Below are 21,299 nucleotides of genomic sequence, written 5' to 3' on the forward strand. Positions count from 1 at the left end.
GCCCTTTCTGTTCACTTAGCTAACCAGAAAGCTAAATATGAAGACCCTAGCTATGCTGGCATTACACTTTATATTAGCATTATGCTAATTAACTGAAAAGCCACACATTGATTTTCTTTGAGCAGCTCCAAGGATCAAATATCAATGAATGGACCTGGCTAGGCCTAATTTACTAATGGATTTTTAACTTACATAGAGGGGAAGAAAAGCTGCAAGGGAGAGGCAATTTTCCATTTGCCAGAAGACAGGAAGAATTTTTATTTTCCTACTGCTTTGGAAATTTTCCATATTTCAAGAAAATGTATGTTTATATCAAACCTTATGTGTTTCCTTTAATTACCATACGAAAGGTCTAATGGAAAATCTCAATCTTTAAAGCATGACTTTAAGTCATTAATATGGAAGAGTCAGGAACTGCATACCAAAGAGATCACAGTTTGCTGAAATCACACATTACAATTAAGATCTATTCTCTCAAGGTTCAGAGCAATATAACATATCAAAAGATCTTCAGATGCTTACAAAATGTGTTATGTGCTTCAAAGAATGGAAAAAGAATATTCCTTACAACAACCTACTATGGCATCGTGCTATGTGCTAAGACCCCAAAATAATTGACATATCTTCACTCCTGGGGCTCTGGTCTAATAGAGGCAGCCACTGTGAATTTCCTCAGTGAGCAATAGAGGGGGGAAAGGCTGGCTCTCTGAACTTCCTCCTAAAAATGCTATCATGCTCCCAGCCATCATCATAACTGCTAGACTGGTTTCCAAGCAGGCTTGCTGCAGCACAATGTGTAGGGTTGCAGAGAGTAAAAATACCAGCTACAGCAATACAGCAATAGTCCCTTGTCAACATTGCCAGCACGTCTTTCATATCATACCCTGAACATCCTCCCTAGCTCAGGAGGACGCAGGTGATTGCTTGTGAGTTTAAAATGTCCTCTCAACATGCTTCCTCGGGCTCCAACAAGATCATCCTGGCACTTTGTCAGGCCAATCCTAGTTGAAAGCAAGTTCTGTCCCTTTCTGTGTCAGAGACTACCATGATTTGCCAAAATTTATTTCCTTATTTCCCTGTCCATTTCCCTCCCTTCTTAGCTGTTACATAGCCAGGCGACTGACTTCCAGCCAATAGGGTATGGGAGAAATCAATGTACACTCACTTGCTAGTGTGCCCTGGAAAGCCAACAGAAGCCACATAACAAAGATGCCTAAGGCTTTGTCAGGCTGAGCCCCTAAACAAGGACATGGAGCAAGGCTTTTTATCCCTTGCTATCCCCCCACCCTACTCAGGTCCACAGTCATCATCCACCAACTGAACTTTACAGAAAGTATAAACTATTGTGTTAATCCACCAAAACTGAGGTATTTCTTTATTACAGCCAGAGGCATATTTCCTGAAAGAGAAAAAGGAAAGGAGGGGGAGGAAGAAGAGGAGGAGGAGGAGGAGGAGGAGGAGGAGGAGGAGGAGGAAAAGAAGAGAAAAGAAGAAGAAGAAGAAGAAGAAGAAGAAGAAGAAGAAGAAGAAGAAGAAGAAGAAGAAGACAGCTCTGGTTTGAAAGTAAAATGTTTCCCATAGGAAGATCATGTGTCTTGAGAAGTCGTGAAGCCTCCAGGTAGAACTAGAGCCTTGCTGGAAGAACTGGGTCATTGTAGCAAGCCTTGAGGTTTATAGTCCTGCCCACAGGGCTGTAATTTGTAATTTCCCTTACTGTGTGATTGCTTCCTAGTGAGGGACACACAATAATAGTCTCTGGTGAAATCTGCCACCACCTCAGGCAGAGTTCCAGTTGCTATGTCTCCCCCACTACAGTGGGCTATATCACCTCAAGTCACAAGCCAGAATTACCCCTTGTTTCTTAGTTGCTTCTAGGTGGGGATTTGGTCACAGCAATGAGAAAGCAAATGACTCAGAAACAAAGTTTGACATTCTTCACCGTCAGGCCTCCCTCCAGTGCACGTGGGAAAGGCCTTGGCAATGAGCCACATAATTGTGTGCTTTTATTAAGATTTACAGAAGGGAACCATTTGAATGACCAGTGGCTAAGACCTCTGTTTTGTCCTCTTTGATTTCTCCTCCTCGGTAAGTCACCTCATCACCGTGGCATGGCAATGGTGAGGGCTATTTGGGGAGAAATCTAATTAAGGAAAATTTACTCTAGCTTTAATGGTTCAAAATGTTTTTTTTTCTTTGACATTAAGTCATTTGTTCCTGACTTAGGGTTACTATTGCTGTTATAAAACACCATGCCCAAAACAACTTGGGGAAAAAATGGTTTATTTGGCATGATCTTCTATATCACAATTCATCACTAAAAAAAAAAGTCAGGACAAGAACTCAAGCAAGGCAGGAACCTGGAGTCAGGAGCTGATGCAGAGGCCATGAATGAATGCTGCTTGCTGGGGGATAACGCTCTCATACACTGTAAAGATTCGTCACTCATATTGGTTTAATAAAATGCTGATTGGCCAGTAGCCAGGCAGGAAGTATAGGAAGGGAATGAGACTAGGAGAATTCTGGAAAGAGGAAAGGCAGAGATGCAGAGGAAGCAAGATGAGAATGCCTTACTGAGAAAAGGTACCAAGTCACATGACTAAACATAGATAAGAATTATGGGTTAATTTAAGTTGTAAGAGGCAGTTAGTAATAAGCCTGAGCAATAGGCCAAACAGTTTATAATTAATATAAGCTTCTGTGTGTATCTTTTGAACTGAACAGCTATGGAACTGGGTGGGACAGAAGATTCCATCTACAGCTACTTACTGGCTTGCTCCTCATTATTTGCTCAGCCTACTTTACTATAGAACCCAGGATCACCAGCCCAAGGTTGGCCCAATGCACAAACGACTGGGCCCTCCCACATCAATCACTAACTGAGAAAATGCTCTACAGGCTTGCCTACAGCCAGGTCTTAGTGGAAGCATTTTCTCGGTTGGGGTTCCCTCTTCTCTGATGATTCTAGCTTGTGTCAAGTTGGCATAAAACTAGTCATGACAGCTGACCCCTTGTCAGCTTGGCCTACAAACACATCACTGCTAAGCTTCAATCTTCCCTTTCTTATTCATCCCCAAGATCACGCATTAATAAAGCCATCAAAGTATAAGACATTTTAAAACCCTAAAACATCCCTCAGCCTTATGAGTTAAAATATCTTAAAAGTTGTCGCTTTAAAATCCACAGAACCAACTAACCTGTGCTCATAGGGGACCACAGAGACTGAACCGACAACCAGGGAGCCTGCATGGGACTCACTTAGGTGTTCTGCATAGACGTGACAGTTGTGTGGCTTGGTCTTCTTGTGGGACTCCTAACAGTGGGAACAGGGGCTGTCTCTGACTCTTCTACTTTTGGAACCCTTTTGTTCTTACTGGGTCACCTTGCCCAGCCTTAATACAAGGGAGGTGCCTAGTCTTACAACAACTTGATATGCCATGCTTTCTTGACTCCTGCGAGAGGCCTGCCCCTTTCTAAACAGAGACAGAGGAGGAGTGGATTGGAAAGGAGTAGGTTGGGGGTGAGGAGAGGAGGGAGGAGAAATTATGGTCTGTATATAAAATAAATTTAAATATTAATAAAAAATGAATAAAATAAAATCCAAAGTCTTCATAAAACTCCAAAAATCTCTTTTTAAAAAAAAAGTTTAAAATCTCTCAACTGTGGGCTTCTCTAAAATCAAAGAAATATTTTCTTACTTCAAGATGGAAGAACCAGGGCACAGTTACCATCTGAACCAAACAAAACCAAACTCCAACAGTATAAATAACTCAATGTCCAATGTCTGAGATTCACTCACAATCTGGGCTCCTCCAAAGGTTTGGGTCACTTCTCCACTCTGCCCTCTGCGGCAGTCACAGCTTGCCGTCTAGGCTCCAGCTGCGTCCACTCCACTGCTGCTGCTGCTGCTGTTCTTAGTCGTCATCCCACGGTACTGGTATCTCCAAAACGCTAGGGTCTTCTGCTGACCCTGGGCTGCCCTTTTACCAATAGCCTCTTCTGGGCTCTCTTCACAGTGCCAAGCCTCAGCTTCTCTGGATGGTGCCTTCAATCCTGAACCTTCAACTGCTGCTGAGGCTGCACCTTCACCAATGGCCCCATCTGGCCTCCCGCAGTGCCAAGCCTCTTCATGACTCCTTCGTGCCTTAAAAAGCAGTACCACCTGGGTGACTCTCACACTACCAAGTTCAGCTGCCAGTGTGAGGTACAACCCTGGTTACCTCAGAACACAGCCCGTGCGTGCTGGCTCTGAGGAAACATTTCCAGAAGATTTTACCTTGGCGATGCAGGTCTCTTTTTAATCACTGCTAGTTTCTTAGCTCCAGCTGACCAGCAACTATTGTCCTAGAAAAAGTAAAGGTTTTAGTGATCCTGATTCTTCTAAATCACAGCTGATAATTTTTAAGTAACTTTCAAAGCTCCCTCTAGAACTTCCCAAGCCAGCCACGTCCCCATGGTCTGTGTTTCTCTCAACAGCTTATCTTCCAAGCCCCCACAGAAGAACTCACCGAGCTTGGAACACCCAATGCCTTTGCTCATTCAAAGTTCCAAAGTCCCGCAAAAACATCATGGTTAGGTCTACCACAGCAATGCCCCACTAACCTCAGACCATATTCTGTCATAGTCAGGGTGACTATTACTGTGATGAAACACCATAACCAAAAACTACTTGGGGAAGAAAAGGTTTGGCTTAATCTTCTACTTTACAGTTCATCACTAAAAAAAGTCATGACAGGAACTCAAGCAGGGCAGGAACCTAGAGGCAGGAGCTGATGCCGAAGCCACGGAGGAGGACTGCTTACTGACTTGCTCCACATGGCTTGCTCAGCCTGCTTTCTCACACACCCCAGCACCACCAGACCAGGGATGGCCCCACCCACAATGGGCTGGTCCCTCCCACATCAATCACTAATTTAGAAAATGCCCTACAGGCTTGTCTGTTTAGAGCCTGCTCTTAAGGCAGTGTTTTCTCAACTGTGGTTCCCTCCTCTCTGATGACTCTGGGGGACATAAAACTATCCAATATACTATCTATTTCAGAACAGAAATGGAACGCAGGGATTCTTCTCCTGTGCTTTGGGCCAGCTCCCCTGAGTTTCTGGCAGGAGAAGGAAGACTCAGGCTCTAACATCACAGACCCTGTGGAGCCTGGTACCCTAGGCTTGACATACACATGAGCCTCTGTGAGAACCCCTTCCAAAATGCCCCATCAAAACAAGAAATTATCTCATGCTGAAGTGCTTCATATAAGCATACCACACACTTTTCTGTCTACAGCAATCTCTCTGAATTTTTCAGAAATCCTGTGGGGTTTTCTGCACAAAATTTAAGGATACCAAAGACTACATTGTTTATATTGCTTCCTTTCTTTTATACATCCTTGTTATCAATCATTGAAAACTAATTTTGAGTCACTATTTGAGAAAGGTCAGACTGTATTTTATTTTCTCACTGAGAAAGCAGTATTATGAAATCCCTAATGAACAAAAAGATGGATCTAAGATAAGCCACGGAAAGTTTTATTTTAAAAAAGCACTTTTTTTTATTATTAGGATGAGCCTAATAATAAAATCATACATTTTATCTTTACGGCATTTGTCCTTCTGCTAAGAATGTAACTCAGGGGCTGGAGAGCTCAGTGGCTAAGGGCACTGGCTGCTCTTGTAGGGGACCCTGCTTTGGCTCCCAGCACCCATACTTGTGGTGGCTCACAAGCATGTGTAACTCCAGCTCCAGGGGATCTGGCATCCTCTTCAGACCTGCAGAGCACCAGACACACATGCAGTGCATTTACACGCATGCAGGCAAAACACACATACACATAAAATAAAAATAAATCTTTTTTGAAAGAATAAGTTAATTCATACTAATGAACCTCTATTTTCTTAATCAGAAAATCAGTTCATCTTCCAGCCCTGGCAAACAGAGGTAATACCTATCACTTAACTTACACCCAGCTACTCTTTCCCAGAGTTACTTTAAGATTTACCCAAAGTTCTATTTCTGTTTCAAATGTACTTATGTGCTGGTCTGCGGGGGCCCTTGGCTCCAGTCAAACCCTCTACCTCCTCATCACTTTAGCTCAAGCTGTAGGACGCTCTCCCCATAGTGACCTGTTCTCTCCTCACGCCCGGGTCTCCCGTGGGCTTGGCCGTCTTCAGCCTCCCTCTGCAATGTTCCTGAGAAGAGGACTAATATCTGTCCTGGCAAACATCAGAGACACATAGTCTCCTCTGCAGGGTCATCTGTAGGTCATCGTCATGAAATCCCGGGTTCTGCTCAAGTGAATGTGACAGCCAGGGAGATGTGAGTGCCTGGGGTCAACTGCCTGGGGTGCCTGCAAGTGTCTCTTCAAGGACAGAGACGGAGCTGGCAGTAAGGGTCCTGCAGATGACTGCTCCCTACTCCCCAGCCTGCGATCGCCCCCTCTCCACAGACAGTGCCTGAAGGGGTCATAGCCCTCCCTTCACTTCAGAATACAGACCCTTCCAGTTCCCAGGAGAATGCTGGGGCTGAAGTTCAGTGCGAGTCTCCTTCAAGTTCATTGCCCTGTCTTCTCTCCCTCCAGACCCTCGTGGTCTGAGGGCAGCAGGGCAAGGTCTGACTAGTACATTTGAGTCATGTGACCTTCTAAAGATGCTAATGAGAACGAGAGGGCCCCAGGAAGCATCACACTGCTGACATGACTGGGGATAAGCCGGACCCTATGCAGAGAGACACAGCATATTTATCAGGCCGTTTTCCATACATGCTGGGTCTCCTTGAAAGTGTAGCAAGCACAAGGCCACCTGGACATCAGGAATCATGCGGTTTAATCACACGAACAATGGTTTCAAGTTTCTCCTGGTCCTTGATCTGTTGCTGCAAGTTGTCTGAGTGGATGAAAATCTGTGTTTCCTCCAGAATCATTTTCTCTGGGGATAAATAGGAGTAGAATGACAATCTTCAACTTCTCGTTGTCCTAAAAGCTTCCCTCCTGCTTTGCCCGTTTCGCCCCCCCCCCCCCCCACTCAGACCTCATGCCACTGCCTCACACAGTCTGTAGGAGCCTTGGAAATCAAGCCAGCCTCCTCATTCTGCAGGTGAGGAAATTGATGCACAGAGCGATGACTTGAGCTAGCTGCCTGAGATCACACTTCCAGAGAAGCACCCTGCACACTGTCCTACAGATCACCGTGCCTCACCCGACCACCCTGCTCTACATTCTTCAGCACCAGACAGTCCACTGGGCTCGTACCTCACTGGGCTCTCAGTGGTGTGAGGAAATCATCTAGGCATATTGTGTATGTGAACAAAAGCAAATGCATGCTGAGGCTGGAGCGATGGCTCAGTGGTTAAGGGCACTCACTGTTCCTGGAGATGAGAGTTCTGCTCCCAGCAGCCACACTGGGCAGCTCACAACCACCTGCAACCCCAGCTCTAAGAGCCCCGACAGCATCCTCTTCTGGACTCTGTGGGAACCCATGTGTGCATGCTCACACACACACACTCACATACAGACATGTGTGCACACACAGGAAGAACAAATAAATAAAAATAAATTCTAAAATAGAAAGAACCTTGAACCTTGGAAGGTCCTTCTAAATTCTTTCCTGTACTCTCAGATTCCCAAACCATGTGAGACCCAGGAACTTCTGTGGACTGAGTACTACAGACTGAGGTACTGTGGATTGAGTACTGTGGACTGAGGGCACTATAGATTGTGGTACTATGGACTGAGGACTGTGAACTAAGTATTGTGGACTGAGGTACCGTGGGCTGAGGTACCATGGACAGAGATACCGTGGACTGAGGTGGGGGGGGTGCCATGGACTGAGGTACCGTGGGCTGAGGTGCTGTGGGCTGAGGTGCTGTGGGCTGAGGTGCTGTGAATTGAACACAGGCTTCCCCACATGTTAGGCAAATGATCTCCTGGGTAGCTACCACACCAACCACATAAAGTCACACAGACCGACATTAAACCCACTCTGTAGCCCAAACTGGCTTTGAACCTCTGCTCTTCCTGGAGTAGATGGGATTGCAGGCCTGTGCCACTGGTGCCACTTCAAATTCTAGTTTTGACACTTGCTAACTATATATTCTTCTATGCCCACTAGGTCATTTACAGTGAGATAGTAATAGCTGTGCCCACTTCCTTACATTGTTATTAACACATATGTGAACATAGCCATCCAACACCTGCAGGACACATAGCTACTATCTGTGAATAATTGTATACATGCAAGAAATCTGTATGTACTCATATTCCCATGCACACAGCTCCTCTGTTTGCACACATATATACATAAACACTTCACATCTGTAAGCTCATGCATGTGTATACTCACACCATGGTTGTACAACTATGCATATAAACAGTATGTTTGTATCCACATAAAATGCATAAAGTAGTTAGTGCAGTGTCTGATGCCACCAATGAGCACTTTAGTTACTATTGTCATTACCAAATAAAACCTTAACCTTGTTATTCGTGTGCCTCATTGGTTTATTGAACAGGCTAACGCCTACGGAGAACCAAGAGGGAGTTCCAGTGTTCTTTCCAGCCATGGCTCCCAAATCATCAGTATCTGGGCGGCTGATCTCCTAGCTTTCTTGCCCACTCACGGGAGCCTGTTCCAACAGTGCAGACCGGCTTCTGATGTGGGAATGCTGATGCTCTTCCTCCAGCTTCCTGCCTCTTCTCAGTCCCCGCAGAGGCCCCACAAACTCAAGCCTGTAAAGCAACCCCTTTCTCACACCCTGCTCCCCCAAATGCTAATGCCACCGAACCTCACAGGGCTCCTCTTTCTTCAGGGAATTATAGGATTTTGCTTACATGGCCACACAGGGGAGGGTCTAAAGGATGAGTCCGGAGACTCTTATCTGCCCCGGGAGGGTGGTCCTGGCTGCCCTTTGTTCACTGTCTGACAAAGCTGAAGAAACAGAACATGTCCCTTGCTTTAGGGTACTGAGCAAAAAAATCCAAGGCAAAAATTCCAGAGAATCCTAGTTCCCAGACTGCCCAGATAAGCAGCCCCCTCCAGAGTAAGTCTATAAGAACTGCTTCTCTCTGAAGGCTAAGGTAGATCTTTCTGGGTAGCTCTCCAAAGACAGACACCACAGCTCTCTGGAATCCAGTGAAATGTGTGAAATCAAATTCAAGATCTCAAGACTAGTCCATTCTAGATCAACCAGTTGGCTCTAAATCCAAAACAATACCTTGAGGAAACCAGAAGAGAGGGGCTGGAGACTGGCCCCGGGTTCAGTTCCTAATGTTTACAATGAAACTTCACAACTAGCTATAACTCCAGCATCAGGGGACCCAACCCTGGCGTCTGGTTCCTGTGGGCACTGTGGGTACACAGACATGCATGCGGGCAAAACACTCATAAAATAATTATCTTAATTTGTTAAACAGAAGACAGAGGCAGAGAGAAGAGAGGAGTTAAGACACAGGTACAGATGGAGCACCTGAAGCTTGGAGGGCATTGAAAGATTCTTCCAAGATTTTGGAGAGAACATAGTGAAACCAGCTCCTTGAATTTTCATTTCCAACCTCCATAACCATGAAAGAACTCATTGCTGTTGCTCAAGCTACCCAGTTTATGGTCAACAGTTACAGCTGCCCTAAGCAACAAATACTAACGTCTATGGACATCAATGGTTTGCAGGAGTTGGGGACATTTCCAAGTCACTGATGAGCCCAACATATAAGTGCAAATGATTCAGAATTCAACCACAGGAGATTAAAAAAAAACTTTTAAAGAGTTCACACAGCTGCAATAAGTTTACTCAAATCTCAAGTCAAGCTAAAAATCTTCAACTTGTCTTCTACCTTGTGCTAAACCGCTGGATACCTTAGCAAAGAACTCATTTCTTCCTAAGACGACAACAAGAAGAGCACATTGGGCGTATGTGAGGCTGTATTGTGGAAGTTCTTACGTGGCTATGTAAGAGGTATGTGTGGGTATGTGTGTGTCTGTCTGTCTGTATGTGTCTAAGTCTGTGTCCATCTGTGGGTGTGTGTATGCTGTGTGTCTGTGTCCGTGAGTCTGTATGTGTGTGCCAAAATGGGCAGTCATCTGCCCACGGATGGGCACCTCTCGTGGCTAGGAATGGTGCCCCAGTCAACACGGGTGTGCAGGAATCTGTGTTTCGCAGCACAACTTTAAAGGAATGCATTTCCAGATGAAGCTTTCCTGATGTTGTATTTCCCTTCCTTCTCTGCTCCTCTTCACACAATATTCAAGTAATGGCAAAAAGTACAATTGGCAATGAAAAGAACGCAAGTAAATAAGTTCAGCAAATTAGACAGAACGGAGGGGGGCAGAGGGAGAGGAAAGGTGTGGGAGGATGGGATGATACTAAAGGAAGACGGGGCTCGGGCTCTGACAGTCTTGCCGTGGGTTCTGCTATTCCCAGGCCAACCTGTTGTCTTCACAGAGATGGTTTTGCTTCTCCCAGGAGCTGTTTTTTTGTCCGATCTCCATCTCTAGCCAAGGACTGAATACCACAACACATAGACAGGGCATGCCAGAACTCGAGGGTTCCCCATCCTGGAAACAAATCTGAAGCTGTTGCATCCTGTGCTAAAAGCACAGAACAACAAAATACTGCCCCGTGCGTGCCTCTCATTCTGTCCAGGCCACTGGATGCAGCTTCAGCCAACTCCAAATTCACTTTTTGTCCAAAGAATCAATACACCTATTGAGAGGGTACCCAGGAATGGCCTCTCCTCTGTTCTTCTCTGGGGCTGCCAGGCAGAAAGCCCAGCAGGCTCTGTTTTGTTAGCTGATCTCCAGGCCTGGGAGGATGAGGCCACATGGGGTGCATTCAGTACTCTTGGCTTGGCTTCCTTGTCCCCAGCCACAATAGTGTCCCCTTATTAAGCTTCCACCTGTGTGCTGTGCTACACTGAGCACCAAGAGAAGCGGCATAAAGCGAGAAGGAGGGTAGAGGCGCAGTGGGATCTCCAAACAGCATTGCCTGCTAATCCTGCGTGGATGAAAGACTAACCCCCAGGTGCCGCCTTCCCACGGGCTTGCTTTCTGAAGCAGCGAGCAGTTGCTTAGAGCTGGAGGTAAGCAGTTTGTGCTCCCTGGTCCCTCGAGGATGCAAAGTTAACTTTTTTTTTTGTTAGCACCAACTTGTTATTTGTTTGCTGGTTGGCCTTGTGAGTAAATGCTCCCTTTTCACTGCCAGCATCTCCCCTCTGACCTCTCTCCTTTCTAGCATCACTCCTTAATCATTTTCAGTACTAAGGCCATCTTTGCACAACAAGAATATCCATATACAAATTTTGATAAGCATGCTTAAAGCTGTTCCTCTTCTTTACAAAATTATACCTGCATTGGATACCTGGCTTTGCTTTAACCTTAAGAGATGGAGCCTAATGGTAGTAATTAGGCCACAGAAGTTCCTTCTTTCTGATGGGGTCTATCAGAAGCTCCATCTTTAGTGAGACTAATTTAGACTTTAAGAGAACACAGGTTGTTGGAAAAGAGCTAACGTGATCCCGCATCCCAGTCTCTGGCTTCTTGCTACATGATTGCTTTTGCACAGGTTACTGTCATTGTGATCCCAGTTGAGCACAAGGCCCTCACAAGAGCTAAGGAGGTGCCTTCACCGTGGTGATGACTCTCTAGAGCCGTGAGCCAACTGAACACCTTTCATTAACTTCGGGTATTTATTACAGCAACACAAAACCGGCTCACACAGTGACTAGGCGCGTTCACTTCTCTGCCAGCTGCTCAGGCAAATGAATTCCACTATCTTTTCATATGTGGGTCTTCCAGAAAACATTTTAAGCCTCGCATTGCAGATTCTGGAAAATAAAATTTTCCATTTATCTATTTACTTACTAACGGATTTCCATTTGGGGGAGGCACACGCATGCCACAGCAGTTCCTTTGGGGAGATCGAGATCACTAGATAACATTAGGGAGTTCGATCCTTCCACTGTTTGGATCAAGGATCAAAGTCACGCTTGGGAACAAGCACCTTTACCCACTGATCCATCTAGCTGGTCCAAGGCAGATTCTTAACTGGATAAACATAAACAAACCATTCCTCTAGCATGGATTTCCCAACTGATTATTTAATAAGCATATTTTTCATTTCTTGGTTTTTATGCCCAGACTCGCTCCAAACTCACTATGTAGCCACCGGTGACCTTAAAGTCCTCATCCTCCAAGGACGATGTTGAACTCCTGACCCTCCCTTCTACCTTCACTTTTCAAGTTCTAGGAAAATATGCTTTTAATTACTTCAGTGAGTCATTTGACAATGTTGAGTGTTGATAAGTGACTTCTATTCTATAGTTGTATTTAACATGGTGTGTGTGTGTGTGTGTGTGTGTGTGTGTGTGTGTAACCTCAAAGCTTTTGGATCCTTGATCAACAATCTGTCATTTTTCCCCTTTCCTTGTGTGGTCTTGCTACAGTTTGGGCCAGGAATGGCTCCCCCAGACCCATGTCTTAACATCTTGTCCATAGAAGATGTTAGTGGGAGGTAATGGGACCTTTACGACCCATCAATGGAGGATATTGGAGCCTCAACCTCTTCCTTTGTGTTTCACCATGAGGGTCTGCTGGGAAGGGCTGCTCTACTATAGGCCCAAAGCAGCAGGACCAGCCATGCCTGGATTTCAGTCTCCAAAACTGTAAACCAACATAAAGCTTATCTCTACACAAAGTGATCTTCTCAAGCCTTTATTACAGGAATAGAAAGCTAAGACAAGTGTTTAACAAAAATATGTGAACGAATATGTAAAAATTCCCAGTGATGGATGAATTAAATAGTTTCATGCTCACTACTTTCACACACACACATATTCCTCTTGCCTCTGAGAGTTCAATTGCCTCAACAAATTCACTAATTCTGGGCTGAGAGAGTTATGTTAATCAAAACTCACACCTTGACCTGATACTGTCTGTATTCAATATGAAGTCTCTTAAATGATGGGGCCAGAAAGAGGGGTTGGGGTAAAGGCACTTGCTGTCAAGCCTAAAAGCCTGAGTTTAAATCCCAGACCCCGCCTGAGGGAGGACCACTAGCTGTCCTTTCACACATACATAGTATACACTGTGGCATGTGAGTGTGTGTACACACATGTAAAATAAATTCTACCCCACTGAACGATAGCCCCGTGGTTTAGGACAGTGACAGGGAGCCCAGGTTTCCTTTTTTTTTTTTTTTTTTTTTTAATGGTACCTGGAGAGACAGCCATGTGTGCTGAGAACCGAACTCATATTTTTGGTTGTGAGCCTAGCCTTTAATGGCTGAGCCATCTCTCTGGGCCCCTTTCTTCTATTCTTGACTCTAAAGCCAGAACTATGTGATCAAAATAGCTAATTTCTGCAGCTTGAACATGGCTGGAACATGGCTCCCTCATTCAAACACATCTACACCAGATTTTTGTATTCCATGGTTGTCTTCACTACCTAAGCTGTCCTGATACTCTATAGACCTGACTGGCCTTAAATTTAGAGATCTGCATACCTCTGCCTCCAGAGTGCTGAAATTAAAGATATGCACCCCCATATATGGCCCTAAATTTTTCTTTAATTCCCTTCTACAAGTTGGAAGCTTAGCTAGGTAGGGTCTTACTCTGAGGTCCCCACTCCCTTTATTCTATCTAACATCAGGCTTTTCTTTAATCTGTTTATCTCCATGAACGCAGGATTTAGATCTATTGTAATTCTTGATGCCCCTTTTCTCCTTGAACTATCCTTTTTGCATTTTTCCTTGCTCAGCTTGCTCCTTTTCCTTGTAGATCTTCATAAGAGTGAATACTAATAGCCACACGAAAGAGTATAGACTAGGCTGTTTTAAATTTTCTTCTGCTATCAGTATTAATTCAAAACTCTTCAATTTAGCCTCAGTCAGACTGTTTGGACAAAGGTAAAAGGCAACCACATTTTAATCAAAAAAATACAAGAATGGTTGCTATGCCACATACAAATATTCTTCTCCTCTAAAACCTCTTGAGCCAGACCCTCACAGTTCAAATCCCCCTCAGCACCACTGTCTTCCATGTTCCTACTAGGATGGCCCATTAAGCAACACTTAAAGCATTCAACTGCTTTTCTAATCCAAAATCCCAATGTCCACATTCCTCCAAATACACATGGTGAAGCCCATCACAGCAGTACCCCAGTCCCCGGTACCAACTTCTGTCTTATTTATGGTTTCTTTTGCTGTGAAGAGACACCATGACCACAGCCACTCTTAAAAAGGAGAATATTACATTGGAGCTGGCTTACAGATCAAAGGTTTAGTCCATCACCATCGTGGTAAAAAAAAAAAAAAAAAAAAAAAAAAAAAAAAAAAACATGGTGGTACACAGCAGACATGGTGCTAGAGAAGGAGCTAAGACTTCTTGATCCATATGCAGCAGGAAGAGACGGCCACACTGGGCATGACTTAAGCATCTTGAAACCTCAAAGCCCACTCCCAGTCACATACTTCCTCTAACAATGTCGCACCTTCTAATAGCGCAATTCTCTATGGGCTCATGGGCTTCAAACCACCACAACAAGGCCCCTGCCACAGAGAACCTATGAGCCCAGCAACAGACATGTAAGTCAGTAAATAAGTCAACAAAGCCACCCCAGAAGGACTAGAGGTAGAAGTAGGGTTGCTGCTTAGAGGAAGGGTTGCAGTGTCCTGTAATGTCCTGGACCCCTGCTGGAGACCCTGTTTACCTGCTCCTGTCTCCTGCCTGTAGCCTGACAGCTGCCCAAGGTCACTGTGTAAGTGAATGCTGCAGCCCACCTGCTGTGTTGAGTTCACCACAGACCACAGAAGAGCTCTCAACAAATGTGAGCAGGAACAAAATGAGTAACATGAATAAAGCGGTCTTTTCCTGGTGTTTTGATCTTCTTTCAAAGCCAGGGAAACCTGGTAACTTTCATCCCCTTGTATGTATGGACATTCAGTTCAAACAAATCAATGCAATGTTTGTAAACTCCACTCGGCGGATAGGGTATTTAAAAACTGTCACTAGGATGGCTCATTGATTTTTTTGAATAGAGATAAATGGCATGCTTATTCGTTATTCATGTGTTAATTTGTTAAAATTTTGAAATTTAAAGAACTACCAGTTTTCCTTTGCTATAATCCCCTATAAACTGACATGCCAAATGGCCTGTAGAATGTACACACAATTAATGCCCTTTTAGATTATTAAGTGATTGTTTTAGATTACTAAGGTATTGTTATTGTTGTGTGTATATGCGTATGTGTTCTTGCCCACTGTGGTGGTTTGAAAGAAAATGGCCCCATAGTGAGTGGCATTGTTAGGAGGCGTGGCTTTGTTTGAGTAGGTGTGGCCTTGTGGGAGGAATGCGTTACTATGGGAGCGGGCTTGGAAGCTTCCTGCAGATGAAGATGTAGAACTCTCAGCTCCTCTTCCAGCGTCATGTCTGCCTGCACATTGCCATGAAGATAATGGATTAAACATTTGAAACTGTGAGCCACCCCCAGTTAAATGTCGTGACTCAGCCAGGCTCTCTCCACGTTCCCTCTGGCCCGCAGGCGGGTCGGCTGAGGATGCATGGAACCCTGAGCTTCGGAACCAGGTTTCTTTACAACAGCCCCGCATTCTATCTGCCTGAACGCCGACCTCTACCCACTCCAGCAGCTTCTGTAGTGAGTTTTCCCCTCCCAGGTCCCCAACCACAGCCTTCACGGCTACAGTTGAGCCCTTCGCTGTGCAGTGCATTCGATTTGGGGTCTGGGGATCCCTCGGATTTTTCTTTTTCTTTTTCTTTTCTTTTCTCCTTTTCTTTTCTTTTGGACCACTCGTAAGTGGTCCCCACCATGAGAGACTGCTCGGAGCGGCCACTAGCCTCTCTGTCTTCCAAGTCCCCCAGACTGGAGCCAGTCAGGCTTCAACACCCCTCCTGTAGAGAAGAGACATTTTCTTATAGGCTTTGCAGTATCGCTGTCTCATTAACACCCGCCTGTAGACAGAGGATGCTCTTCTACAGGCCTTGCGGTGTTCATTCACTGTTTTCGCGGGTTTTCGCATTTTTAGCTATGGTATAAACCCTCAAACTATCAGCCACCCACCTGTGAATATATCTGCCGGTATCGCGCTGCCTCTGCTTTTCCTCAAACTATCCCCGCCACAGCTACCACTGGTCCCGTGGAAACCAACAAGATTAGTCAGATCCGCAAAGCAGCTGTTTTCAAATCCAGCCTTTGCTCCCTGCTGCAGCTTGTGGCGTGGCAGCTCAGCAACAGGGCAGATCACACCTCTAGTCTCTCTTGTTATTATGTTTAAAACAAACTCCCTCCACTCAAAAAAAGTGGCTTTTCCATACAACATGTGACCACTGCCATTTTGACTGAGGTCAGGTGACCTTACCACCATCCTAACTGACAGCCAGGTCAGGTGACCAAGTCCCACCATCTTTACTGAAGTATACCCTGCCTGTTCCCCCAGTTTACTTATGTTTTTGTCTCTAAATTCCTCTTGCTGACTCTGTCACATGTGTGTTTTGTGCAGTGGCATGCCTTTGGTAGGGCCCACCAAGAGCATCCACTTCACTCAATTCCTGTTCACTGTGTGTGTGTGTGTGTGTGTGTGTGTGTGTGTATGTGTAACTTAAATGCACCTGTTTATTGTTAAATGTTATAATTGTCTGTTCATTGTATATCATTCCAGACTACAAGCAGTAAGTCTCATGTTTTAAACTGGTTTGTACTTTTAAGTCTCTTAATCCAACCCTGCTTTACCTGTTAAATTGAGAGCCAGTACAGTCAAGATCAGACCCAGCTCTCCAGGCAGATTCTGTACTGCAGTTATAACTCATTTATACCCAGTAAACGGCCCTCAACTGCTCAGAGATCTGGGAAATATGGCATTTAAATATTTAATCATTAAAAAAACTTTTCATAACAAAAAGAGACAGGTTGGCTCCTAGCAGCAGCACTCTATTTCCTCCAAAGAAGACATAAAACAAATGGGCACAGAACAATATCCATCTGCAATTTGCTTCAACTGCCAAGTGATGACCACTGGGAAAAACTGCTTTTCATCTAAACTGAAGATCACTAGACAGTAGACAGAATCCCTAGACTCGACAGCCTAGCTACTCAGGTCATGGTAGGCTTGTCTTTCTACAGATTTTTTAGCCCACAGGATCTTCTGGAGCCTGGCAGGCCCTGTGCTAAACAGCAAAAGAAAAGTACAACCTTCAGCAACCATGGAGGACCCTGAGAGGAGCTCTAGGTGCCAACCAAGTAAGTTCTCTGTCATTTTTTAATCAATAACTCAAGTAAAATTTTATCCTTCTCATAGATCCCTGATGCAGTTTGACAACTGAGAGGTTTTGTCATTTAAAGGACAGCCTCACTAAACAAATTTCAATAAAATATTCTCTCACACACTCCCTTTCATAGTCTTAAAGATACTTTTCATTATGCAAAAATATCTGTTACAGTCATTCTGCTGCTGTTTAAAACTTATGTTTTCACAAACCCAAAAAATTCTTGTGAGTTCCAGAGAGCCAAATTGAAGGATCCATCTTAAATAGATCAGATACACCCCCTCACAATTTTCTGGTACTAAAAATTTTCTCTTCCTAAACTTAACTTTATCCTCTGTTCTGCCAATACCTTAAACAGGTGTAAGAGACACCAGACATGTCCATACCACAAACATCAGATAAGAGCAAAGAGACCAGCTACCCCAGGATGTGACCAACACTCAGCTTTCTCAAGTTCCTCCCAAGTTGACGCCCCCAAATAAGCAGGAAGCAGTCTTGAGAATCTACCGCCCCAATTTCTTTAACCTGTTGTGCCTATACTCCCGCCTTTTTATTATAAAAAGATGTGAATGTAATGGTCTGTCCTGCCCCTTTAAGAGACAAGCCCCACCCACTCCCTCATATGCTGAGGCAAGCAGATTTTCCCTCCAATTCCAGCCTGAGACCTTCTTCTTTTCCATCTCTCTTCTGAAGAGGAAGCTGCTGCCGTGACTCCTCTCCTCTCCCCCTCCCCATTTCTCCTTTCTTTTCTCTCTCTCTCTCTCTGTCTGCTTTTCTCCTCATCCCCCTTCTCCCTCCCTCTCCCCTTTCCCCTTCCCTTCCATAACCCACTAAATAAATATCCAACTTCATTCTGCATGGCATGCCTATCTGTCTCAGTCTCTCACTCACCACCTGGCTCCCTGCCTGGGACTGGCTGATTTTAGTGGCCCACTGCCCCTCACCCATGGGCACCTCAGTCTAGTGCCATTTTATTTCTACCATAACAAGAAGTCCTTAGAAAGTCACAGGCAGAACAAAACAACAAGAAAGCACAGTAGCCTGGCACAGGCTTCAAAGAAACATAAGGTGGTTTGAAAGAAAATGATCCCCGAAGGAAGTGACACTGTTAAGAAGTGTGTCCTTGCTGGAGGAAGTATGTCATTGTGGGGTGGGCTTTGAGGTCTCTTTTGCTTAAGCTTCTCTTAGTATGGCAGTCAGTCAACTCTTCCTGTTGCCTGAAGGATGTAGGACTCTCAGCTGTTTCTGCAGCACCACATCTGCCTGCATGCTCCCCACCATGACAATAATGGACTGAAACTGTTAAGTGAGGCACCCCAATTAAATTTTTTCTTTATAAGAGTGGCTTTGGTCATGTCTCTTCACAGCAATAAAAATCCAAACTAAGACAAAGCAAAAGATAAAATAAAGTCCCTGTTTCACAGTCTCTGACTCCTGGCTCCAGCATTAGAGTCAAATGTAAAGATCCCAATGGCCCAGTCTTCAGTAAGGAAAGCAATCCTGGAATGTCAGGCCCTAAGCATCCTTCCTCAGGCCTGGCTCAGTTAGAAAGTGCAATGCCCTGAGCATCTGTGGTACTGATACACAGTTGGTAGAGAAAACCAAAGCCTGAAACAGGACCAGGCACTAGAGAGGCTGCCACTCACTTCAGCTGGATGGACATATGCTGTCTGAAGGACCACAGAGAGAACGACAGCAGGGGGGAGGGAGAGAACCTGTTCACACCATGCAGGGTGTATCTACAGACTCGGCCCCAGCAAGTTTCCTGAGTTGGCAGTACTTTCCTGCTGCTATCCAGAGTGGAGAAAACAGGGAACGAGATTATCATGGATGCATGTCCTTAGGGAAAGAGGCAGAGAAGTGGCACACTGTCTTCAGCTACCCAAGGTAAAGACATCTTCTTCATGTCCACAGACACCAATGGACAAGGAAAGGGAAAGATAAATTTACTGAGAAGCAGGAGGCATGAACGTTGCCAATAAGAAACCTAATTCCATCAGTACCCTGGTGATTCTCAGCCTGTTCGGGCTTGCCCCTCCTTGGGCTTTTGTTTTGTTTTGTTTTTGTGGTAGAGTTTTGAAAATCACCCAAGGGGGAAAAAGACTGGGTGGAATCTGTATCCACACAGGACAATTAATGTGGATTGAAACAGATTGGGGACGGTGGCCTCCGCCAGTACATTCATGTGCTCAGGCTAACGAGGAGCATGCTTTGGGGAGGAATATCTGGCTCAGGATTTCTCAAGATAGGCTTAATTGACCACATTCATTGTGGTCCAGGGGAAACTGTTGTCCACCTCGCAAAGACAAACTTGTGTAGAAGCTCGACTCCAAACTGAAAATGTCAGGTGGTGACAAGGTGTTCAGGAAAGGCCTCTGGCCACAGTCAAGCAAACCTAGCTCCAGATCCCTGCCTTTCTTCTCAGCTAGATGAGCTTGGGCAGGGTCTGTCACGTCTCTGCCAAGTGGAGTGAGAGTGAGCTCCCCTTTGTTGGAACATACCAACAGGACACAGAGAACACTTAGTTTAGCTCTCTCCCTCATCCTTCTTCTACTGAGAGCAGTGACAAGAAGAGCTGTGGGGCCACCAAGGACAGCATAGTCCCCTGCCCTTCTATAGCTACATGTCCTTGTAGCTATATATGTCCGTGCGGTTGGGTTGTTCCCAGTGGATCAGAAGCTAACGTCCCTAGGGACAGTTCCAGTTGCCACCAAGAGCACCAGGGAAGGACCTGCACTCTCAGGAAAACACTATGGTGGGGGCCTTCCATAAAGAAGGGGTGGTGTCCTGTGGCCCTACAGTTGTTGTTTGTCTCTTAAAAATGGACATAAAATACCTAAGCCCAGATTTGCTGGGGGAGGGAGGGTTTCAAACTCTTAGAAACATGAAGGGTTATGAAAAATGGGTACAATCAGAGAGCTACTAACAAAACTGTTTTTCATGTACCCAGTTACATGGAAAACTACAGGTTACTCATCCTCTATCTCAAAAAGCTAACTGTCTCCCACAGCTCCCAAGCGGCATATCTGGCATGTCGGAAGTGTGTGGCATTGATTTCTGGCCTGGGAGTGTGGCTCAGTGGTCAAGCACTTGCCTAGCATGCAGAAGGCCCTGCACTGGATCTCCTAGAACCACAAAAGTAAAACTAAATGAATGCAAGTTTACTTGACTCAGGTGCAGGAGGACGCTCACCTCTAGGCCCTCAGCCAGCTGTGCATGATTATTTCCGTGGTCCATATGCACAGCCAGGGAGCTCGATTGGTCCAGGCATGTTCATCCCATGGCTTCGCAGGATAAGCCATAGCAATGATGAACTGCATAAACATCCTCCTTGCAGGATCTGCATAAATGACTCTTGGGCATCTACCTGTGCTCTTCAGCGTTGCTAGGCCTAAATCAATTTCCTGGTCCCTCACACCAGCAGTCCAGAGTCTCCGTGAAGAGCTCCCTACAGCCTATCAAATTTGAATATATCGATTGCCTGATGGGCTGAGGACCCTACACACTTTCAGAGTGTGAGGCCCCCTTCTAAATGTCAACAACCTGCAAGGCCCACCTCCAGCCGAGTACTATCCTTACACTCTCTGCTGATTAGGACTAAAAACGACAGAAAAATTTACATAATCACAGAGTATCTGTGTGCAGTTTATAGGCGAAGGCCGGGGAAGCATAACCGATTCTCATTCGGTCTCTATACAACAGAGGGTACACTTACAGAGCTCAGATTCCCTTGAAGCAGTTTCAGATCTCCCTTAGGCCTTGCCACCCACCAGCTGGAAGCTGTTAAGATGGGGTGTAATTGTGGGGTTGCTGCCTGCTCTGTGCAATTAAAGCAGAGTAACGTGTAGAAGCAGTAGAAATGAACTTGACGGAAAAGGTGTATTTTGATCCGCTGTGACATATCTTCAAGACAGCAGCAAGGGCTGAGTGGATAGCCGGTGGATAAAGTGCTTACTTTGCAAGTCCAAGGGCCTGAATTCCATCCTCAGAGCCCAAACATCCATGAAATAAGTCAGGCGTGGTGGGGCCCACTTATCATCCCAGCTC

The sequence above is a fragment of the Microtus oregoni genome, unplaced genomic scaffold (genome assembly GCF_018167655.1).
Source record: "Microtus oregoni isolate MIOR12 unplaced genomic scaffold, Mior012 000103F_ref0000194, whole genome shotgun sequence".
Classification (NCBI taxonomy): Eukaryota; Metazoa; Chordata; class Mammalia; order Rodentia; family Cricetidae; genus Microtus; species Microtus oregoni.